The sequence below is a fragment of the Bidens hawaiensis genome, unplaced genomic scaffold, assembly GCF_021521415.1.
Source record: "Bidens hawaiensis isolate Kalapana, Puna unplaced genomic scaffold, B.hawaiensis_p1.1 tig00019438_1, whole genome shotgun sequence".
Classification (NCBI taxonomy): domain Eukaryota; kingdom Viridiplantae; phylum Streptophyta; class Magnoliopsida; order Asterales; family Asteraceae; genus Bidens; species Bidens hawaiensis.
In genome coordinates, this window is record NW_027492950.1 from 366,823 (window position 1) to 389,903 (window position 23,081).

A 23,081-nucleotide genomic window follows, 5' to 3' on the forward strand; every position below is an offset into this window, starting at 1 on the left:
CTTGTGAAGGCGTTTTAGTGAGGGGAGTCCATATTCTTGGTAGAGGTCTGTTAGGCTCTCTGCCGCCTTCCCTCTTGTCACCCTCTCCGCGATTACGACTGTCTTTTTGGGGCTGGGGTGAGCTTGGTTGCGCCTGCTTTTCTGCGGGAGAAAAACTGGTTTGTTGCAACCTGGACCATACAGAGTTTTGTTTGCCCCTCCTTTCATTGTTGCGCGGTGCTTCTGCTTGGTGCCCTCTTTCTCTTGCTCTATCTTGGGCAATTTGTTTTTCATTTCGCGCGAAGACTCGCGATGCTTCCATTAGCTTGGCCCAAGTGGTTGGCATGCCATCTCTGCTCACGAGAGCTCTGCGGAGTTGATTACTGCGCGCACCTTGTATAAAGGCCACGCGCAAGAGTTGCTCAGTGATACCTCCAATTGCAAGAGATTCCTGATTGAAACGAGTTATGTAGTCTTCAATCGTTTCATCATTCCTGCGCACGCAGTGCATGATGTCATCAGGGTCGCGCGTGTGTCTGCGCTGCTGTACGAAGTGAGCTTGGAACTTCTCCAATGGCTCTTCGAACCCATCGATTTGCCCAGTCAGCAAGCTTTCGAACCAGACACGCGCCGCGCCCGTGAGGCAGCGAGCAAACATGTGGCACCATGTTGGCATCGTCCAGCTTTCTAGGTTTCCAGTGTTATAAAAACCTTGTAAGAAATCGTCTGGATCTGTTGTGCCATCGTACTTGCCCAACCCACTTGGCATCTTGGTTTTGTGTTGAATGGGAGCCTTCGCGATGCGCTCAGTGAATTTTGAATGCTTCACCAAGATGGCTGGCCTGTACGGTGTGGTTACGTCCACTTGCCCTCTCGCTGGTGGGTTGTACGGTGTGTACAGATCCAGATCGGCTTTGGCTCCAGGCGCCATGTTCATGTGCGCGCGGAGCTGTGAGCCTCCTGCATGAGTATCTCGCGTCTTCATCATGCTGTGCACTTCTTCATCACTAAAATCAGCGTGTTCAGTGTGAACAGAGTGACCATCTTCCGGCGCGCGCGCCCTTTTTGTTGTTCCTTGAATGGTTTGCTTATCAAACGCGAGCCTTTGTGTTAGGTCGGCTAACTTTTTGTGTTTGACCAGCTCATTGTATTTGTCCATTAAACGCCGTTGTTCGTTTATGAGCCATTCTTTAGGGTCATTTGTTTCATCTTCTGGACCCATTGGTCCTTTTTGTTTCGCGCCGGTCAAATTTTGGAACGTGAGATCGTCTGGAGGAGTTTCAGTCTGGCTATGAGGAGTTGTGATGAAGGGATGGTTACTGGTGGTGCGCGCAGAATCACGCGGCACCCTCAGAAACTGCTGTCCCTCATTAACATCCTCACGCTCAATATCCTCCAGAACTTGATCGCTGTTTCGAACACCAGAAACCATGGTGAAGTTTTTCAGAGAGAACTGATGAGATTTTGTTGCCGTTGTAACAGGTGACGGCGCCAATGAAGAAATGTGGATCGGCTCATTGGTAGACGATCAACTTTCCTCGGGTATGAGTATGCTATTTCACCGATGGTTCTCCGGAGTATGAATTCTTCCACCTACAAAACGAGCAGCACCGTGAACTTACCCCTCAGAAAGGGACAGAGGGGTCCTCTTTGGGGTAACCCTCCGGTGTGAGAGTAAGAGATTGTAGGAGAAGATAATAATAATATGAGAGTGAGTAAGGAATTTGAATGTATTTTCTTGCTTACCTCCCCTTGTGGAGGTGGTGTGGTATTTATAGTGTTAGGGTTTCCAATGATTGGGCTCAGATCCCATTAGGGCCTTTTTGGCCTCCTCCTGTTGCTTTGCGCCACGTGTCCTTAGGACACCTGGTGCTTTTTCGTTGATTATTCTCTGACCCAGGTATTTCACCTGACCCATGTGCAATCACGTGGTAGCACATGGGTTTTACTGAGTTGTCCACCTTTCATTGGCAGCTGTCAACATCAGCATATTCTTATTCCTTAAAGGATACCTTCTGGAAGGTTGTCTGACGAGCACAATCAAGGTTGTCCTTATCCTGATTTGGATAAGGACGAGGTTGATTATGTGCACGTGTGATATGCGCCTATCCTGAGGATGCGCGAGGTCTTCTCTTTATTCTCACGCGCAGATGTTTCATGCGCAGATGTGATATGCGCCAGCATATGTAATATGCGCCACGCGCAGATGCGCCACGCGCAGATGTGATATGCGTGAGCATGTGATATGCGCCACGCGCAGATGCGCCACGCGCAGATGTGATATGCGTGAGCATATATGGTGTGTGAGCGTGTGATACGCGTGAGCATATGTGATGCGTGAGCATATGTGATATGCGTGAGCATATGTGATATGCGCCATGCGCATAGGTTTTGGCTTTGTGCCTTCATGATATCTTGATTTCAAGCCTCTTGTCTGTATCTTGTGGGTTGACCCGCCCCGCTCGATGTTAAGGCGGGTACATACCTCTTCAGTGACCCATCTACAAAAGTAGTGAACATATATTCCGAGTTTTTTTTATGTTGGTATCAACGTATTGAATAGATTTGAGGGAAAAAATGACAATATAATTGACCCGCTTGCAAATTGTAATAAAAATGCGAAGGTCCATGTTTACTATTTGCAATAACATAACTTATCCTATTAAAGCTAAGATAAGTAGATCTCAATTTGATAATACTAGTCACAAATGGACATCGATCATTTATTCTCTCTCTATTCGTTACAACTTACAACTGCCTAAAGAAAGAAGGTAGCACACTTACTTTTTTTGAACAATTAAATGCTTCTCTTAAACTCATAAAACCAGCTTACCTACTACTAAAATAGAAATGACTGTATAAGGAGATGAAAGAGTTATAGATGATAATTATCTTGTTATTCATAATTCAAATATATGTGTATATATATCTAAAATAGAAGATTCTATGTATATATATTGACATTGGTTAATGAGAAGAGGCAAAGAATTTAGTCCTTCTTTTAAATAGGAAGCTCACTGCTTCTTACGTGATTTACTTGCTTTTTTACATTTCTCACTCAGTCACTCACTAGCTCATAATCACAAATGGTTTAATAGTTAAAAACGATATTACATTTAAACTAAGGAACTTTTTTTAAGGTCTTCTAATGTAGGCCCCCTATATACAAAAAGGAAATTCAAATTAAGCCTCTTACCTTATTTCTTATATCATTCATTATTTTTGCCTTCAGTTTTTTTTAATGACATACTAAGTAACGCCGGGTACTTTGTACGCAGCCCCAGTTGGCTAAAGGTAACCCGAGCCGACCACTAGTCCGGACGGACGGAGCCCTTAGCGGTCTACCTATTGAGAGATTCACCGGATAAAACCCGACCTCCACGCCCGCCAAATGACACGACAGCGAGAAGCCGGTAAAACGGGGTGAGATCAGAATTCGAACCCTGGCCAGTCAGGGTCATCCCTCATATCTCTCATATAAATTGGTGATGGTGAAGTTTAAACCCCTACCTCTCACTAGTAAAGTGAGTGCTCTACCATTAATTTTCTAATTTTAATAATCTGATAAAATAATTATAACGTACCTTTTCCCTTTTCATGAAGTTATTGGCGTATTTTTATGTAATTAATTTCGCAAGTTTTGAATCATATGAATTCATAAAACACTATAAATTGTACAACATCAACCCTACCTCTATGTAAATAGATCGACTCCAAAACACTATAATATAAAACTGTTTATTCAAGAGAGTTATATAGTTAAAAGATTATAAAATACCCTTCATATAAATGTTAAGTTTCAACGTATCATCAGTTCTCCAACTTTGTGTTAAAACAATCCAACACATAGAATCAAACAGACACTTAAATAATACGTTCCTTCAAGTGTATAATCTTTTTTCTTGCAACATATTCTATCTCACCAACCGTATATATTATCGTATCACACTACTTTATTTATTTAGAACTGTTCCCAATTAATATATTTGATTTCATCATCCATAAAAATATACACAAAATATATATGTCATAACCAGACTAAACAACACCCATATAGGCCAAAATTGACACGTGGAAATCCACAATAACCCATACATTTCCTAAATTACCCTTGTCAACGGAGGGTTATCACAGTAACACCAGTGGTCAAACACGGGCTCTTTTGAGGGAAGTCAACGTAACCTTAGCCCCTAACGGCGAAGCCGCCACCTCAATGTCAAACGAGTCATACCGCCGGAACAGTTCAACAACAAACAACCTAGTAATCAACACGACAAAATCTTTTCCAGCACACTGTTTGTTACCCACGGTGGGACCCTCAGTTTCCGGTCCGTTAGACCATGTCACGTACTTTAGAAGCTCCTCACCGGCTCCAACGAACCGGTCCGATACGAACTCTTCGGGTCGGTCAAACACTTTCGGGTCCTTGGTCGCAAATGGCTGGTACCCGAACAACATTTCGCCTTCTTTGAATTTGAAAACGGCGTCGTGTGACTCGATTGTCAAGTCGCGTTTGGCTTTTCCGTATTGTAAGGCCACGGGTGGCTCGATCCGAAGGGATTCGTATACGACGGACTTCATTAAAGGCATCTGCTCCATCGCAGCCATCGTTACCTGTAAAAATTTTAATATAATTATTTATATAAAAACGAATCTATGCAGAGTTGGATATAAATAGATTGTGACATTAAATATATTTATAGAGTTAAAAGAAACCCCTAGGGACAAAGGGATTTTATTATTTTATTACCTTTCCGCCACCATGAGCCTTGATCGCCCCACGGATCTCGGCCGCTAAGCGAGTATGCAAGCCAGTACCCGCACGGCCGAGCCATTTAAGCGTGTTCGGGAACACCAAACGTGTTGAAACAAATCGTAAACAAAATGTTGTGAATCGCTTCGTCTTTTGAAATCCCCAACGATTCGGCATGTTCGATGATCGGGCCCGAATTGGCTTCGAAGAATTCATAAAGTTTATTATAGTTTTTCTTTATCAATGCCGGGGGAAGTCGAAAAGTATGTAGGAGTGGTTCTTCAACGAACCACGGGAGTCCAAGACGGAGCAAGGGCCCGAGGTTAAACAGCACCCACGTGCTGATTAACTTCGGGTCATCTTTCCCGACTCCGGTTTCTTCGGGGTTGGTTTCCAAATACGACCTCCCAAGAAACCGGAACGCGGCTTGCTCGCCAACGTCGTTGAATAGGGCTTTGCCCTTTTGAGCGAGCTCGAATTCGAGTTCGTCGAACAATTCATTGTACGTCGACTCGAATTCGGGCAAAACTCGTCTGATCGACGACTTGAGCATGAAAAACACCATGTTTTTCAACGGGGCATGTGGCTCAGACGGGTCGAGATAAGATAACACACGGTGGCCGCCGGTGAGGTCGGTTCACGGCATGTAAGTTCCGGTGAAGAGATCTTTCTTTTCGACTTTAGATACATCAAAAAGTGTTGGGAAGCTTTTGGCGTCGAGTAAAACGACGACGTTTGGGTTGTTTGAGATGAATGGGCCAGGTGGCATGTTGGCGCGAAAGACGGTTGACTGGTATTTGTGTACACGGGATTTGAAGTACTCGTCACGGCCACCGGCGGCGTAGAAGTATTCGAAGCGGTCTTTAAGTGGTTGGATAAAAGGAATGCCGTATGATCCCGGGATTGGTTTGATAGGGAGGTTGGTGGATGAGTTGCCGGTGATGGTGGTGGCGATGTCGGCTGAGGTGGCGGTGATGGTGGTGGTGATTTTCCGGCGACGGAATGTTTTGGGTGTGTCAAGATTCCGGTGGTGAAGAGTTGGGAAAGCTAAGGATGACGTGGCCATTTTGTTTTATTATTATTGAAGTGATGATTCAAATATGAAAATGATGATGATATGGTATTTGATGAGTGTGGGATTTATATAGAACATTTGAGAATGTTTAGATTGAGAGTGGTCAATGAACCGACCATGGGAATACAAGTAACTTAAAAAACATGTTTGTGTTGCAAGTGTTGTACGTTTGACTTGAAAGAAGTTAAACTTAACCATGTTATTGGGTAGAATGATGAAGACTTTAATAATTGTAACCACGTGGTTTATATATTTGAACTTTTTCAAGGCAAAGGCATTTTTCTTATTTAATTTTAGTGCACAAGTAGAAAGTAGAAACTGGAAAGTGGCTTTGTTGAGTTCAAACAAATAATGATTTGATTTTGAGCTACTTCAATCGTGCCATTTTATTGTGTTTGGTTATTTCAAGAGATGTGGTTGTTTTAGGTGGCTCAAATAGAATAACTGGAACGGTCGGTTTAAACGACAAAGATTAAAAACCCCTTAGCCAAATTGGCTACGTGTACGGTTCTCTTCAATCGTTGATCTGGATTTGAAAACACTGGTTAAAACATATATTAAAAAAAATGTTCTTTTGCAAAGTTTAAATTTGTATAACAAAAGTAATTCTATATATCGTTCTTTAGTTTTCCGAGGTTTAATCTCGACTTATAGCACCTTCCTTCAGTGAAACTGCTATTTGATATCCGAATTAAAGTCATATTCAAACGTGAAACAAGTGTAAATGATTATACGAACATTAAACTTTCAATTTATGTACTCTTATAATTTATAAACAAATTTTAGCGTCCATTTAACATTTTTCATGAATTACTGCGTGCACCTTTTTTTCTTTTTTCTGAATGGCACCAAGTCTGCTAATGCAACTGTTGGAATACCGTATGCCCGAGACACATAATTAGGTTAATGTGGCTAGCCGTGTTTGATCCAAGTCGGGTCATACCCAATAACGAGTTAGACACACACCAATTATGTATTTGTTGAGAAATAATCTATAAAACAAATACAGAACACGACACATTCAGAAATCGGGTTTCTGAATAATTACTTGAAAGTGTTAAATAAATTAATTGGTTAATTTATTTATTCAAATAATTATTATTGGAATGATTATTTAGACATGTGTTCTTTTATAAAATGGTTTATAAAAGACGGGGTGTTTATATATTTTATAAAATATAAAATATATCATTTAAACATGAGTCACACACACACTCCATACACTTGGTCAAAGTTGGTAAAGTTTTGTTGGAGATTGAGTAAAGTTTACTTGACCAAAAATGAACCTAACCATAGATTTGATTGAGATATGATCTCATATATATAAGAATGGTTCAACACACTTTCAAAGATATACCACTCTCTTTCCTTCTTGTTTTTGGTTCGGCCGAAGTCAAGAAAAGAAAAGGTTCGGGTCTCGGTTTCTCGTGTTCAAGCTCCCTAACATAGCTTGGTGTGTATTGGAGGCTCGGGGTACGAACCATTTGAGGTTTTCTCCTTGAAAGCTAGCCAAGAAACATCATCATCTTCTTCAACTTCAACTACACTCTTAAAGGGTTAAGAATGTAAGTGTTTATAGCTTTGATAGTTTAGTTTTTTCCGTATTATTTGATCCTTGCCTCGGGTTTCTAATATATAGATTATTGGTAATCTTATGACATGAATAAACTAGGTTGTTCATGAACACATATCATATAAACTTGTAATATATATATATATATATACATATGGATACATATGTTTAAGTTTGTGATTTTCACGCTTCCGCCTTAATTAATGACTAGTTAAATGGTTAACTAAGTTTAAAATATTCATAGAAACCCAACAAATGGCATCAAGAGCCGGGATACGGGAAACTAAGCTTCGGGTTTTCGGTTTTATATTTTCCCTTTGAAAGATTTTATACAAAAAATTAACATGCATGATTTTTTGTATTTAATCTTGTTATATTTTTGGCTTTGTTCAAAAAAAAAAATAAATAAAACCGAGCAAATGGGCCGAAGCCCAATTCGGGAGTTATTGGGCCGAAGCCCACCTCATTTGGTTAATGGGTTAACCGGTAAAGGGGAAGAAAGTTAAGTGGGCCAAAGCCCATGAGACTTTCTTATGGGCCGAAGCCCAAGAACAAGTTATTGGGTCAAGCCCAAATGGGTTGGGCTAGGCCCGATAAGGTCAAAGGGTTTTGGAACGGGATCCTAAAACATAACGGGTTATGTTTGTTATTTATTAAAACTAGACCGAGCCGTAGACCAAAATGGATGTTTGTTTGTGGTTGATGATTGTAATTGTAATTAATTATTCAAGTTTCGTTTTGTAATAATTAATTAGGGGCAGTTTTGTAATTTTGTAATTATTTATTCATATGGGTATGTAATAAATAGATTATTTGTAATATCTTTATTTTATAGAATAAAAAATGTATTAGGACATTTGGTTTTGTAAAATTAAAGAAGATTGCAAAATTGGAAGTTTGGGCCTTATTGGGCCGGGTATGGTGATAATGGGCCTCACAAGCCCATTAAGGGGATTCAAGCCCAAAAGGACCTAAGCCCACCAATTGAGCCCAAATGGAAGCTTATGGAAGCTAAGGCCCAAGTTCAAGCCCAATGGATTACAACGGGGTTGAAGAAGATGCTTGACGCATTTGGATGCGGGATCAAGTGGGAGCTACAACATCCATGTGTCGTGTGTCCCTTAGGATCGGACCTAAGACACACACTTGTTTCGGCTAACAAGTGTGGTCTAACTTAGTGGCTCGTGTCTAGTATAATTGTGTATGCTTGTTAATTGATTGTTTGATTATGTGGTTGTTAGATATTAGGATATCAACTTCGTCACATAGAATTAATTAACAAAGCATAAAATGGGTTCTAACAATTATCGGTAATCACGTGACACGTAGTTTAATAAAATGGATTTATTAACTAGCCGTCTCACGCCCATAATAAAATGGTTTTATTATAAATTAGAATTTTGAAAATGGTTTCAAAATAATCATGTTACTAAATGCATGTTAGAACATGATTTAAAGTTTTACAACTAGAATTATTAAAACTAAAAATCCCTTTTAAAATTAAGGATAACAAGTTAAACACCATCCTTTTGTATAACGCTTAACATATTAGTAAGCTCTTAGTGGGAAAAAGGTCACCTAACCGCGTAGAGTAAATTAATATGTTGAGGTAATATTGGCATATAAATGGGAAAAAGGTCACCTAACCATTTGTATGTTGATATTACAAGTTGATACAAGTAGGACGACTTAAATTAGAACCATGTGAAGAGGGTCACCCAAGCATGGGGTATAATAGGTGTTGATGGGATAAACATGCCGACACGAAATATGATTTCAAACCGGTCCCATAAACTCTAGAAGTTGCAAAAGGGTTTGCAATTGTTATGAATAACTACCTTGATAATCCGACAATGGGAAAAAGGTCACCTAACCGGAGTTGGGTTTATCGTTGGATTCTAGATTTTAATTATTAATTATATTTGGTATATATAAAAGGGTATTAATAATTAAAATAAGTAAAACACTAAAATGAACTTAATTAAAATTCTGCAGATGGCCGCACACGTCGACGACAACATAATCCCTAACGTCCAAAATGTATCTCTCCGATCTATTCTCGCTAAAGACCGTCTTAACCACAATAACTTTTCGGATTGGTTCCGAAATTTAAGGATTGTTCTAAAACAAGAAAAATTATATCATGTTTTGGAAACACCTATCCCCAACGAACCGGAAGAGGGAAGTGAGGTCGAATACATGAATTGGGTCCAACACACGGAAGATTCCATTCAAGTGTCATGCCTCATGTTGGCGACTATGGTTCCCGAAATCCAAAAGGATTTCGAAAACCATAATGCGTACGACATGATTACTCAACTTAAGGAAATGTTCCTTAAGCAATCGAGGGTTGAAAGGTTCGAAACGGTTCGAGCCTTGCATGCATGTAGAATGGATGATAATCAACCAGTTTCAACTTATGTACTTAAGATGAAAAGTTACATTGATCGCCTCGCCAAGCTCAATTGTCCCATCTCAAAAGAGTTAGATCCTTAACTCTTTGTCGAAAAGGTTCGACACTTTCGTGTTAAATTATAACATGAACGGGTGGGACAAAAACATTGGAGAACTTCACTCAATGCTTAAAACAGCCGAGGCGAGCATGGGTAAAAGGGTTTTACCCGTGTTTGCGATCAATGAAGGTGGATCCAAGAATCGATCTCAGCCCAATCCTAAGGCTAAGGTAGCAAAAAGAAAGGGTCCTCCTGTGCATCTTAAGGGTAAGGGCAAGGCACCGGTTATGGCAAAGAAACAAAAGGTTGTGGAACCGAGGGGTCATAAGGATGATCCTTGTTTTGGTTGTGGGGAGACCGGACATTGGAAACGCAATTGCCCGGTCTACCTAAAGGAGCTAAGAGACAAGAGGAATGCGGGGCATGCCTCGGGTAATGTCTTTATGATTAATATTGAGCTAAATCTTATTTCTTCTAACACATGGGTATTGGATACCGGATGTGGAACTCACATTTGCAATTGGTTGCAGGGGTTCAAAAGGAATGAAGACTTAAAGAAGGGCGAAGTGAGTCTTTTCATGGGCAACGGTGCAAGGGTGCACGTGGTCGCTAGAGGAGACTTCACTTTATCGCTTCCAAGTGGTTTGGAAGTTGTTTTGAGGAATGTTTTGTATGCTCCTAGTTTGACTAGGAACATTATTTCCGTGCACCTTCTTAGACAATGTAATTTTGACTTTAAATTTGTAAAATAAGAAATGCATGTATCATCTAATGGTATCTTTTATTTTAAAGCTGTACCAAACAACGGTATTTATGAATTGGTTCATGATAATACCTCAAATAGCTCATTATATCAAACTTCCACCAAAAGACTCAAAAAGGATTTGAGTGATTCCTACATTTGGCATTGTCGCCTTGGACACATAAACAAGAATCGTGTAAATACTCTCCAAAAGAATGGTCTTTTGAAAACAAACGAGTTAGGTTCGTTTGATGAGTGTGAATCTTGTATTCAAGGCAAGATGACCAAAGAGCCTTTCAAAGGTACAAATGAAAGGGCTAAGGACTTGTTAGGTATCATACATACGGATGTATGCGGACCTCTCAAGCCCACTAGTAGGAATAGTGAAAGGTACTTCATTACCTTTACCGACGATTTTAGTCGATATGGGTATGTGTATCTAATGAAACACAAACATGAAGCCTTTGAAATGTTCAAGGAATTTCAAAATGAAGTACAAAATCAGCTCGACCGAACAATCAAGGTACTCCGCTCCGATAGAGGAGGCGAATACCTAAGTGATGCTTTTCAAAGTCATCTTAGAGATTGTGGAATTGTTTCACAGCTCACTCCTCCTGGTACTCCTCAACATAACGGAGTATCCGAGAGGAGGAATCGAACACTGTTGGACATGGTTCGATCAATGATGGCACGAAGCTCACTACCACCATCATTTTGGGGATATGCACTACTTACAGCAGCTCGTATTTTGAATATGGCCCCGACCAAAAAGGTGGATCGAACACCCTATGAAGTGTGGCATGGAAAGGTTCCATCCCTTTCATATTTAAGGGTATGGGGATGCAAAGTTTATGTTAAACGTGACACCCCAAATAAGCTTGAGGCTCGATCCATCAAGTGTATCTTCATAGGATACCCAAAGGATGATATAGGATATATATTCTATGATCCTAGTGAACAAAGAGTGTTTGTTTCACGCAAAGGATACTTCTTAGAAACTAAGTTCCTTATGGAAGGACCTAGTGAAAAGAGAGTGGAACTTGAAGAGGTTCAAGAATCACTGGATGATACACAGTTGGTCGATACTAGCTTTCAACACGAGGATGTTGAAGGTGATCAAATGGTTGATCATACACACGTTGCTCGCAGATCTAGTAGGGTTAGTCAACCTCCCGAGAGATATGGATTTCTTGTGGATGATTGCTACTTGGTCGATTCGGATGAACCGATCTCCTACAAAGATGCTATGTCACAACCTGATTGTGAAAAATGGCTTGAAGCCATGAGAGCCGAGATGCAATCCATGCACGATAACCAAGTTTGGGAATTGGTTGATCGTCCACTTAACTCCAAACTGGTTGGATGTAAGTGGGTCTTCAAGAAGAAGACCGATATGCATGGAAATCTAGATACTTACAAAGCACGACTTGTAGCAAAAGGTTTCACACAAACTCAAGGGATTGATTATGATGAAACCTTCTCGCCGGTCGCGATGCTTAAGTCGATCAGGATATTATTTGCCATTGCAGCTCATTTTGATTATGAAATATGGCAGATGGATGTCAAGACCGCTTTTCTTAATGGATATCTTAAGGAAGATGTCCATATGGTTCAGCCTGAAGGTTTTGTCGATCCATCTAATCCTGACAAAGTATGTAAGTTAAGGAAATCAATCTACGGGTTGAAACAAGCATCACGGATGTGGAATCATCGTTTTAATGAAGAAATCAAAGCGTTTGGTTTCGTCCAAAACGGTGATGAGGCGTGTGTGTATAAATGGGCTAGTGGGAGTATAGTCATGTTCCTTATTTTGTATGTCGATGATATACTTTTATTTGGAAATGATATACCAAGTATGGAAAACGTTAAAGCGTGGTTAAGTAGTCGTTTCTCAATTAAGGATTTTGGAGAAGCGACATATATCTTGGGAATAAAAGTCTATAGGGATAGACAAAGGAAATTGATCGGACTCAATCAAAGTGCGTACATTGATAAAATCCTGAAAAGGTTCAGGATGGAAAACTCTAAGAAAGGTTTGGTACCTATTCCTAGAGGAACCGTGTTAAGCTCATCCCAAAGTCCTAGCTCTAAGGAAGAGCAGGATAGGATGAAGCATGTTCCTTATGCTTCGGCAATAGGATCTATTATGTATGCAATGATGTGCACTAGACCGGACGTCTCGTATGCTTTAAGCATAACGAGTAGATACCAGCACAACCCAGGTGACAGTCATTGGATGGCTGTCAAGAATATATTAAAATACCTTAGAAGGACTAAGGATATGTTTTTAATATATGGGTCTGGTGAGGAGGAACTCGTCGTAAAGGGTTACGTGGATGCGAGTTTCCAAACTGACCGAGATGATTCTCGGTCACAGTCGGGATATGTCTTCATTTTGAATGGAGGCGCTGTCTCTTGGAAGAGTTCGAAGCAGGATGTTGTCGCGTTATCCACTACAGAATCTGAGTACATCGCCGCTTCAATGGCAGCCCAAGAGGCTGCATGGATGAAAAAGTTCATCATGGATCTAGGGATTATCTCTACCATTCAGGAGCCCCTAGAGATATTCTGTGACAATGAGGGTGCTATTGCACAGATCAAGGAGCCTCGTGCTCATCAGAAAACGAGGCACATTGAGCGCAGATTCAACTACATAAGGGATGAAGTTGAAAAGGGAAAGATATGTATTCATAAAGTTCATACCGATCAAAATATTGCGGACCCACTCACGAAGCTCCTCGATAGGCCAAAGCATGAGGGTCATGTTTGTGCATTAGGACTTCGGTATTCTAGTGAGTGGATTTAATCTGTGTTTAGTGTTTGTATAAGAACGAATGTAATGGGTATCTCATGAAAATTAATTATGTTTTAATTATTCAATGAGTTATGTTCTATATTTGCATGTTTAATCCATGAATGACTTATGTTGTTCTAAACGTCCGTAGTCGATCATACTTGTGGGAACAAGTATGAAGGTAAGACTATTATGAACCCGGATTGGTTGATATTCATGTGATGAATATAGGGCATAGGTTTGCCACCAAAGTTCATAGATATTTGTGGGATACAAATATTGGACTGACCCGCTCTCAAGGATCACTGCATGGAGTTAGTGTAACTGATCATAAGTAATCCTTGAGTAAAGGCGAGTATCATTGTGTCCTTTGACCTGAGATGCATATTGGATCTGGTTTTTCATCAAGTCTGATAACTTGACTCTCTTCTTTGTTATTTCGGTAACACGATAACGTGTAAGAAAGAGCTCAGATATCATACGAGATGTCAACAAGGGTGTATGCAGTCAAGATGGGATTTGTTCCTCTTATGTGTTGAGAGTTTAGATGTCTAAGGCCTGTTAAGTTAAATCATTGAGAGAATGATCACTCTGTGTCTCTTCGATTTGACAGGACATCTAGTAACAAAGGGATGTAATGATAAGACTTACCTATATCATATCAAGTATGGACTTGAAGGGGATGATATTATTGAATGGCACTTAGTCAAACACACTAGGGATGGTGACCTATTGTTAGGCGGTATTCACCATTAGCATTAACTTCCCATGAGTCTCGTGCAAGTGGGAGATTGTTGGAATACCGTATGCCCGAGACACATAATTAGGTTAATGTGGCTAGCCGTGTTTGATCCAAGTCGGGTCATACCCAATAACGAGTTAGACACACACCAATTATGTATTTGTTGAGATATAATCTATAAAACAAATACAGAACACGACACATTCAGAAATCGGGTTTCTGAATAATTACTTGAAAGTGTTAAATAAATTAATTGGTTAATTTATTTATTCAAATAATTATTATTGGAATGATTATTTAGACATGTGTTCTTTTATAAAATGGTTTATAAAAGATGGGGTGTTTATATATTTTATAAAATATAAAATATATCATTTAAACATGAGTCACACACACACTCCATACACTTGGTCAAAGTTGGTAAAGTTTTGTTGGAGATTGAGTAAAGTTTACTTGACCAAAAATGAACCTAACCATAGATTTGATTGAGATATGATCTCATATATATAAGAATGGTTCAACACACTTTCAAAGATATACCACTCTCTTTCCTTCTTGTTTTTGGTTCGGCCGAAGTCAAGAAAAGAAAAGGTTCGGGTCTCGGTTTCTCGTGTTCAAGCTCCCTAACATAGCTTGGTGTGTATTGGAGGCTCGGGGTACGAACCATTTGAGGTTTTCTCCTTGAAAGCTAGCCAAGAAACATCATCATCTTCTTCAACTTCAACTACACTCTTAAAGGGTTAAGAATGTAAGTGTTTATAACTTTGATAGTTTAGTTTTTTCCGTATTATTTGATCCTTGCCTCGGGTTTCTAATATATAGATTATTGGTAATCTTATGACATGAATAAACTAGGTTGTTCATGAACACATATCATATAAACTTGTAATATATATATATATATACATATGGATACATATGTTTAAGTTTGTGATTTTCACGCTTCCGCCTTAATTAATGACTAGTTAAATGGTTAACTAAGTTTAAAATATCCATAGAAACCCAACAGCAACAACATATATCCATACTGTTATTAAAAATATTGCTAAACTAAGCTTTGTCTTCAATAATTGAGCTTTCTTGTTGCCTTTCTTTATCATCATCTTGAAACCATCATTGCTTGCAGATATTTTTGCGATGACATCCTCCGTTTGCGGGAATTTAAGGCCATTAATGCTAGCATGAACACATCATGAGATAGTGACTGGTCTAATTGAGTGAGAGTGCCTATTTTGCAATTTATAACACCACCTTTTGGATCATCTTTAAGTCATCCATAAGCAGAATCATGGAAGAAATAAAAATTTGAGCTTTTTATGAGTAAAACGTATGGGAAATGCTTTGGAGTAGAGGACTAGAGGGATTGGGTAATTCTTTGTATTAAGCGTCTAGCTTTTGCTAGTTCTGTCTTTTCTTTGAATTAAATTTATCGTTAAAAAAAACTTTTTGGACCCGTCTATACATGAGCGAAGCCTATATGGACTTATAAAGATTTTGTAATCTTGATCATAACACTCTATATCTCATACCAAAATGCATTTTGTTTGTTCGATGTCACTCTTAACTTATTACCCAAATATCTTTCGTATTGATGTCATGAAATTTTCCTAAGGTAATAGTGAGTAGTGACATTTTAAGCAAATCTCACATCGGACAAGTATAGGAGACATACATGGCCATAAAAATGTTTGGAATCGTATACAATTAAAGCGTCTTGGTTGTGAAGAGAGCAAGTATTAACGGTTTTGACCAATTTTGTATGTTTCACTAAAAATGGCTTATACATTTGTGTCCACTCCATTACTTTGTAACTGAATCGTGATGTGATGAATACCCTAGAGCATGTCTGATCCATTTTTCGAAATACTTGAGCCTGGTGTGGGTTATAAAATTTGTTGAAATTAAAATAATTTTTTTACTTAGAAATGTGTTTAATTGGCGAGACACACAATTGAAATTAGAATTAAGTGGATGAAAGTTGCTTCGGCTTGCATTACCAAAGTAATCCAGTATTTTAATTGATTGCTAAAGATCTAGTAATTGAATGAAAAAAGAAATAGAAATCATTTCATTAATGCGTTTTTCCATTTTGTAAAAAGAAAGCTAAAAAAAAGAAAATTCTTAAAATAAGTGTTTATGAAAACGTTTTTCAGGTTTTAAGTATCATTTACAAGAAATTTTCAAAATAAGTATTATAAACTAGTCGTGACGAGTAGTTTATGATTACACACGAGTAGTTTGTAGAACCAGTTAAAACTTGTCATGTGCCATTAAACTAACCGTAACGAGCAGGTTAACTAATTAATTACTCGTCATGACTAAATAAGTTTCATGCCTCGTAATCAATGCCTACGAGTAATTCATAAGTCCTTTAGTCGCGACGACTAGTTTACCCGATTTACATTCCCTACACGAGTAATTTATTAGTAGTTAACTCGTTGCGACTAGTTTAACCTTACAATCTACTTGTCGCGACTAAAGAACTTATGGATTACTCGTGGGCGTTGATCGAGGCATAAAACTTATTTAGTCGTGACGAGTAAATGGTTATTAAATCTGCTCGTTATGGTTAACTTAAAGACGCGTGCCAAGTTTTAATTGGTTATACAAACCACTCATCACGACTAGACTATAATACATATTTTGAGAATTTCTTGCAAATAACACATAAAACCTGAAAAACGTTTTCATAAACGATTATTTTGGGAATTTTTCCAAAGAAATAAGAATACAGAGCACTGTATATTATTATTTTATTCTACTTTATATTATCTTTTGTTTTTTGTTTTTTTAGTGGAAATAAAACTAGTTCAGTTGTTCTTGAAATGGTTAACGAATTGAAAGCCTAATTTCCGGTGGAAGTCAAAGTCCATAAATTTATCTTCACACTGTTTTATTTATTTATTTCTATATATACTCATCATGATTTAAAATGTGAATGTGCCTGGTAACATATATGTTCGTAATATATTTATGATTATCAATAACTCTAAATCTCTAATCCTTAATATTCGAATGAAAATCCAGCCGTACTTCATTTAAAATAACATCTCAACTAACACACCAGTTAAAAAAACGAATTCATTTAATTTTGTAGACTTATCATGCTTTTATTACTTTAGACACCATATCTTATTTATTTAAGTGTTTATATTTTATTGAAATTACAAATCGACCGTAAAACATAACTTTTTTTATTCTTTAACACAACTAGCAAGAAGCTAGAAACCGAACAAAAGAAAACAAGATTACAACATAAAATTACACCAAGCTTTCCACAATAAATTTTTGAAAGACGAACGATTTTTTATACAAAGAAATCCCAACGATTTAATGTCCTCCGCAGTTTTGGCGAAACAAGCCGTTTTATTTGAGAAGATGACATCGTTTCTAGTCTTCCAAATGCACCAACACGCTGTCAGAATGATCCCGTATAAAACCTTGTTTTTTTAGTCCCCGAATTAGTAGTTTCATAATAATGAAGCAAGTCTCGCATCGAAAAAGCATAGATGGGAGGAATGTGACACCAGTGGCTAACAAATTGCCAAACTAATGTGGCAAAATAACAAGAAGTGAGGAGATGATCACTCGTTTCTTCGTATTCTCCACATAATCTACACGTCACCGAATCCACCTCAATGTTTCTTTTGGATAAAGCCACGAGGGTCGATAGTCTCTTCATTTCCGCCTTCCAAACATGAATGTTTACTTTTTTAGACATCCAATTATTCCGCTTAAAAATAAACGAAGCACCCAAATTTGAGTTATTGAACAAAATTTTTTTTCATGGAGGAAACCGAGAAAATTCCGGAAGGTTCGCTATGCCAAATCCAATGGTCCGGGTTGTTGCTCAAAGAGAGTTGTTGCAACAAATTTAAATAACTCGAGAGTTCACTCAATTCACATCGGTTCAAGTTTTTTCTCTTACACCGCCATTTCCAAATCGTGTTGTTGACGGTTCTCTCATAACAAGAGATCACCAAACACGCCTTAACTTTTTCATTCAAAAAAAGATTAGGAAATATAACTCTTAGTGGCTGTTGAGTCATCCACGGATCAATCCAAAAACTTGTTTTATCTCCGACACCCATCTTCCCTTTGATAAGACTACCAAGATTAAGGTTGGAAAAGGCGAGGTGGTTTTCCAATTTAGCTATGGAATTCCATGTACCCGGCTGATTTTTTGAGTAAGGGAGAATAGGCCACGACCTATTAGAAGAATGTAATGCTAAAATCACCTTTCTCCAAAGTGCATTCGGTTCATTTTTTGAGTGAGGAGGGCTATGTTAGCATCCCTAAGAGGGGTGAGACCCAAACCACCCGCGTCTTTGGGAGTCGTCACTCGGTTCCAACTTACCCAACAAATTTTCTTTTTTTCCTCATTACCCCACCCCCCCCCCCAAAAAAAAGTTTCTCCCTTTCGCCTCTAATTGATCAACAATGTTGCTCGGTGCTTTGAAGAGGGAGAAAAAATATGTAGGAAGAGTTTCCATAACCGACTTGAGCAAAGTTAATCTACCTCCAACCGATAAAGTGGACGCTTTCCAAAGAGAAAGTCTCTTATCAAAGGTTTCCAGCACCGAATTCCAATTGCAAATCCGATTCATATTAGCCCCCATAAGAAGGCCCAAATACGAGCAGGGTAATACTCCCGGATTACATCCCATCAGGTTAGAAAAAGACGAGACCTCTTCTGGAGCAACTTTAATCCCCATCATATTAGATTTGGAGTAATTTATTTGCAACCCCGAAACTAGATAAAAACATCTTAACAAACGGGAGTAAATCTACACCAAAACTATATATATTCTTATTAATTTTGTATGACATCATCATTTTCTAAAATCATGTTCAACCAGTAAACTTATAAGGCGTTGATTACTATCCATTATCAAGTTCCAATTTTTTTTAAGCAATAATTTTTTAATTTATATATAACACAAACAGAGCTACATCTGGATAACGGGTAAGCGAGTAACAAGTTGTGTCGCTATCCCCTTTTGAATCGCAAAGTCTATTCTACATTAGAATTTAAACTCTAAAATGTCACGTGCTTATCTGATCAAATTGGTCAGTAGGAGATATTGCTAAACTTTAATAATAAGCGGGACACTTCTTAAAGTAGAAAAAGAAGTTATAAAAATATCTTATGATATATTGAGGTCACATGGCTGTTTTTCCGTCCTCAGACAAGTGTCCATCATCATAACTATTATGAATGAATATATTTAAATTTGAAGCATGTAAAATGAGCAAAATTAGTTAATGTGGTTCCAACGAGAACGACTACTGGGGCTGGACGGAAGCCGAGTAGACGGTGGGCCGGTGGCTGCTTTATAACTTTTTAAAAGATTGCTTAACAATTCTTTATGTTTATTCATGTTGCATATTGAACCCACAAGAAATTTAAATCGGCATGACTAACCCTCACATTAGACTCCATTGGTCAAAGTCCAAATTTTAAATGTTCCATTTTAATAATAGAGGCTGAATTGTATTTTTTTTTTCCATAAAAGCGGTTAAACTGTAGCTAAATATGAATTACTAGTTTGAGTCCCCCGTGTTACGGATATTTATTTAGGTCTTTGTTTTTAATTATTTTGTTATTTTATATTTTGTAATGATTTGTTATATTTTTTAACGTAGTTTTGTTTTGATTTAATATGCATATATTAGTATGTTACGTTCAATATTTTTTTTAATGTTTGGTCTCTTTCAATTGAAATGGGTAGATTTTTAAAATTTTTTAGATTTTTAACGAACGAACATAAACGAAAACGAACAAGTTGAGTTTTTAAAATGAACAAATATGAACACAAATATTTTTCTTATGAAAAATGAGAGGTTGATGTAGGTGACGATGCTTGTTGATACATGAGAGAGGAGGTTGATGATGGTGGGCCGCAATTGGAAGTTATCCGGTTATGGAGATAATAAACCAATGACGGATAATATGTAGAGGAGAGAAATTAGATTAGTTTTTGATGATGAATTAGTTTCACAAATAAATAAGATGTTATAACTTAAATGTTATTTGGGTTTGGTGATACCCATGACCTCTGAAAATTATTATGTGATGATTAAAAGGTTATTTTATAAATAAATGAGATGTTATAATCCGTTTAAAGGCTATCTGAGTTGGTGAAACCCATGACCTGAAAAAATTATTGCTTGATTATGAAAAGAGTTTTACAAATATATGAGATGTTATAACACCATTTAAGGACTAGATGGGTTTGATAAGACCCATACACATATATTCAGGTCAAAAGAACGAGAAGTCTTAAACTATAAATCAAACAATCCGATGGTTTGAGGGTTTAAAGAGCAATCAGAAAGTGACACATAGTATTTTTTTAATAAGCATTTATATAGACAAATAGATTTAAAGATTGTGACGTTTCTTGAAAATATGCAATATGTTGTAATGAGTAGTGTGCCATACAAGTTGGAGGGTGCTTATGAAGTTGTTACAATTAACTGTTGAACGCTAAGGCCAGGGCAGTGGAGGTGGGAGCGACTATATGGCCACGGGTAGGGTGGGTATCACGGCAACGCCGTTGCCACCTCTCTCATTTTCTTGTCGGTTATCAATTACAGGTGATAACCTATAAAAAAAAAGAAGAAAAGAGAGTGAGCATGTTTGTGTGTACAAGGGATAGAGGGAGCAGGAGGGTTGTGCGGGTAAATGGGTAACGAGGCGCTGGTGGGTTCAGATTCAGGCAGGCTCACAAACAACAGTTGATGTGATGGCAAGTGATTGGTTTTCTAACGGGTTACACTCTCGACACCCTAATAATATCTTTTGTATTAAATATGTAAAGAAAATAGAATATCTTATTTTTTCTAAATACAAAATTCTTCTCTATATTTCGTTTATAAATGTATAATACAATCTCACTTTAATGATTTTTTTGGATTTCACAATGTTCACTTAAATGTAGTAGTATGAATATTATATCTTTTGTTTGTAAAGACAACTTGTTTGATCATGATAAATAGTTTCTAATAGTTTTGTGTCAATGTTATTAATCATCATTAAGTTATAAGAATTAATTCTTGGTTTTTTTTTTTCAAACAACAAATTTTCTTTTGGAACACCTAATTTTTCACCCAATATTGCATTTATAAGGATGTGAACTATCACATGTGTAGGAGCAAATACCATACCGCTAGACTAATATATTACGTGTAACAATTATTCTAATATATTACCAGTTTTGAAGGTTTGAGTTTATGCTTAGTTTCAAACGTATCTACATATATGTTTGTGGCATCAAGGGCAATGTCTTAGAAATTGTAAGACCACATTGTTCGAGGTTGTGGTATTGATGGGTTTGACTCCGATTACGAGAGTGCGGTAGATTGCTTACACACGTCACTTTCTAATTTCGATCTTAGCGGTTCTCTGATAAAGACACAACCCCCATAAAGCCCAACATGCTTTGGCGAATGAACTTTAAAATGGAATCGTCAATAGTTTGGAAGCAAAGTTTTATTTATCCCCTCGTCAGAAACGGCATTTGAGTGCCTTCGATCTCCTCGGGCTCAAGATTTTCTAATTGTTATCCCCATTTAAGGATTGGGCCAACGTATGTGGCTTAACACCTTCTTAGTGTGATCCTCAAAACCATCCTTAAGTATCGGCAAATGATCCATTTATTTTCAGCATACGAGCCTTTCCCAGTGTGTCGCAAGGTTTGTTTGGAGTTACCTAAGTTTAAGAAAAGGCATGAGTCGGTGATGGGATGTTTTATGTGATAAGTGATTTTCTTAAATGGACATAAATTTCTACTAAAAAAGAGACCCACTAAACTTTCTGAAAGATCCACTTGAAGGGAGATGTACTTTGCAACCAATTGATATACTTGTTTTAGTGTGAGTAGGAGAGAAACACGTTTGTGTGGGCCTCATGGGGGTGTCCCCTCTTGTTGGGCTTAGGGACACTGGGTTCGTGGAAGGTCAGGCTGCGTTGAAGGCGGCATGGGGCAAAGTTGCTAAACATGAGGAAGTTTGTTTAGAGAATTTACACGTGTTTATCCCTCTAGCCTTTGACACATTTGGTTTCTTTACCCCCTGAGGCCATGGACTTTTTGAATAGGGTTTAACGGATCGTGCATAGTAATTATTCGGCTTCTAAGAGTTAAAATTTTGTTTTTAGTTGACTGAGTTTTCTAAAAGGAGGGTGCATCGCAGCTTGTGACCCGTTTACATGTCACTCCATTGTAATCGCAAGGATGTTTTTTTATTAATAAATGAAAAATTAATTCCATATAAAAAATAAAAAATGTGTGATAGAATGTGAACTGTTACAAGCATTCTTAACTAATTATATTTTTTTGTCTTAACCCCATTTAATATTTTTATCAATGATATTACTGGTCAATGTTATATAGTTATTAGTCATAGTCATTATAAATAAGTTAATTATTGTGTCATTCCAGGAATCCAATATAATATTTTGAAAGATGTCTTGTTTAAACGGTAGGAAAATATTTTGTTATAGACCTTATGTGGTGAAGTATTATATAAGATTAGTCAAAATGCTTCGTGGAAGTGCATGCGATAGTCAACAAGGATGACCTTGGTGATAAGTACCTTAAGTTATCAAGGGTAAAAGTGTTGAAAATTTATAGATTGACTAATTAGTGAATTGAAGGAAGAATTTTATTGACTTTGTTGCCTCATTTGTGTAAAAGTTTAAAAGACATGAAGGTGCCGTCTATGTGTTTTTTAGTGCAAAGTATAATGGAGAAAGGATACAAAGAGAGTGAAGAATTAAGTTTTTACAGCTTGGAGTCGCATGTATGTTTCTTCATAGGTTGAAGGTAAATTCTTAACCATTCTTCCATAATATTCAAGTTTGAGCAAGGGTTAACTCACTTGGACAATTCTTGTTGGAATGGCATAACACCTTCATAGTGTCTAATGTAGTATGCATGTTCTAATTTACGTGCTAGAAAGAAAAAA

The 23,081-nt window shown here is 37.7% G+C and overlaps 1 pseudogene across 1 annotated transcript; it reads right to left on the bottom strand.

Moving 5' to 3' along the window:
- Positions 1-3,947: 3,947 nt before the first annotated feature.
- On the bottom strand, positions 3,948-5,916 carry LOC143558340 (allene oxide synthase CYP74A2-like; annotated as a pseudogene). Its single transcript, XR_013139724.1, has 2 exons — positions 4,730-5,916; positions 3,948-4,593 (listed from the first exon to the last, which is right to left on the bottom strand). The product of XR_013139724.1 is annotated as an allene oxide synthase CYP74A2-like (transcript).
- Positions 5,917-23,081: the final 17,165 nt, after the last annotated feature.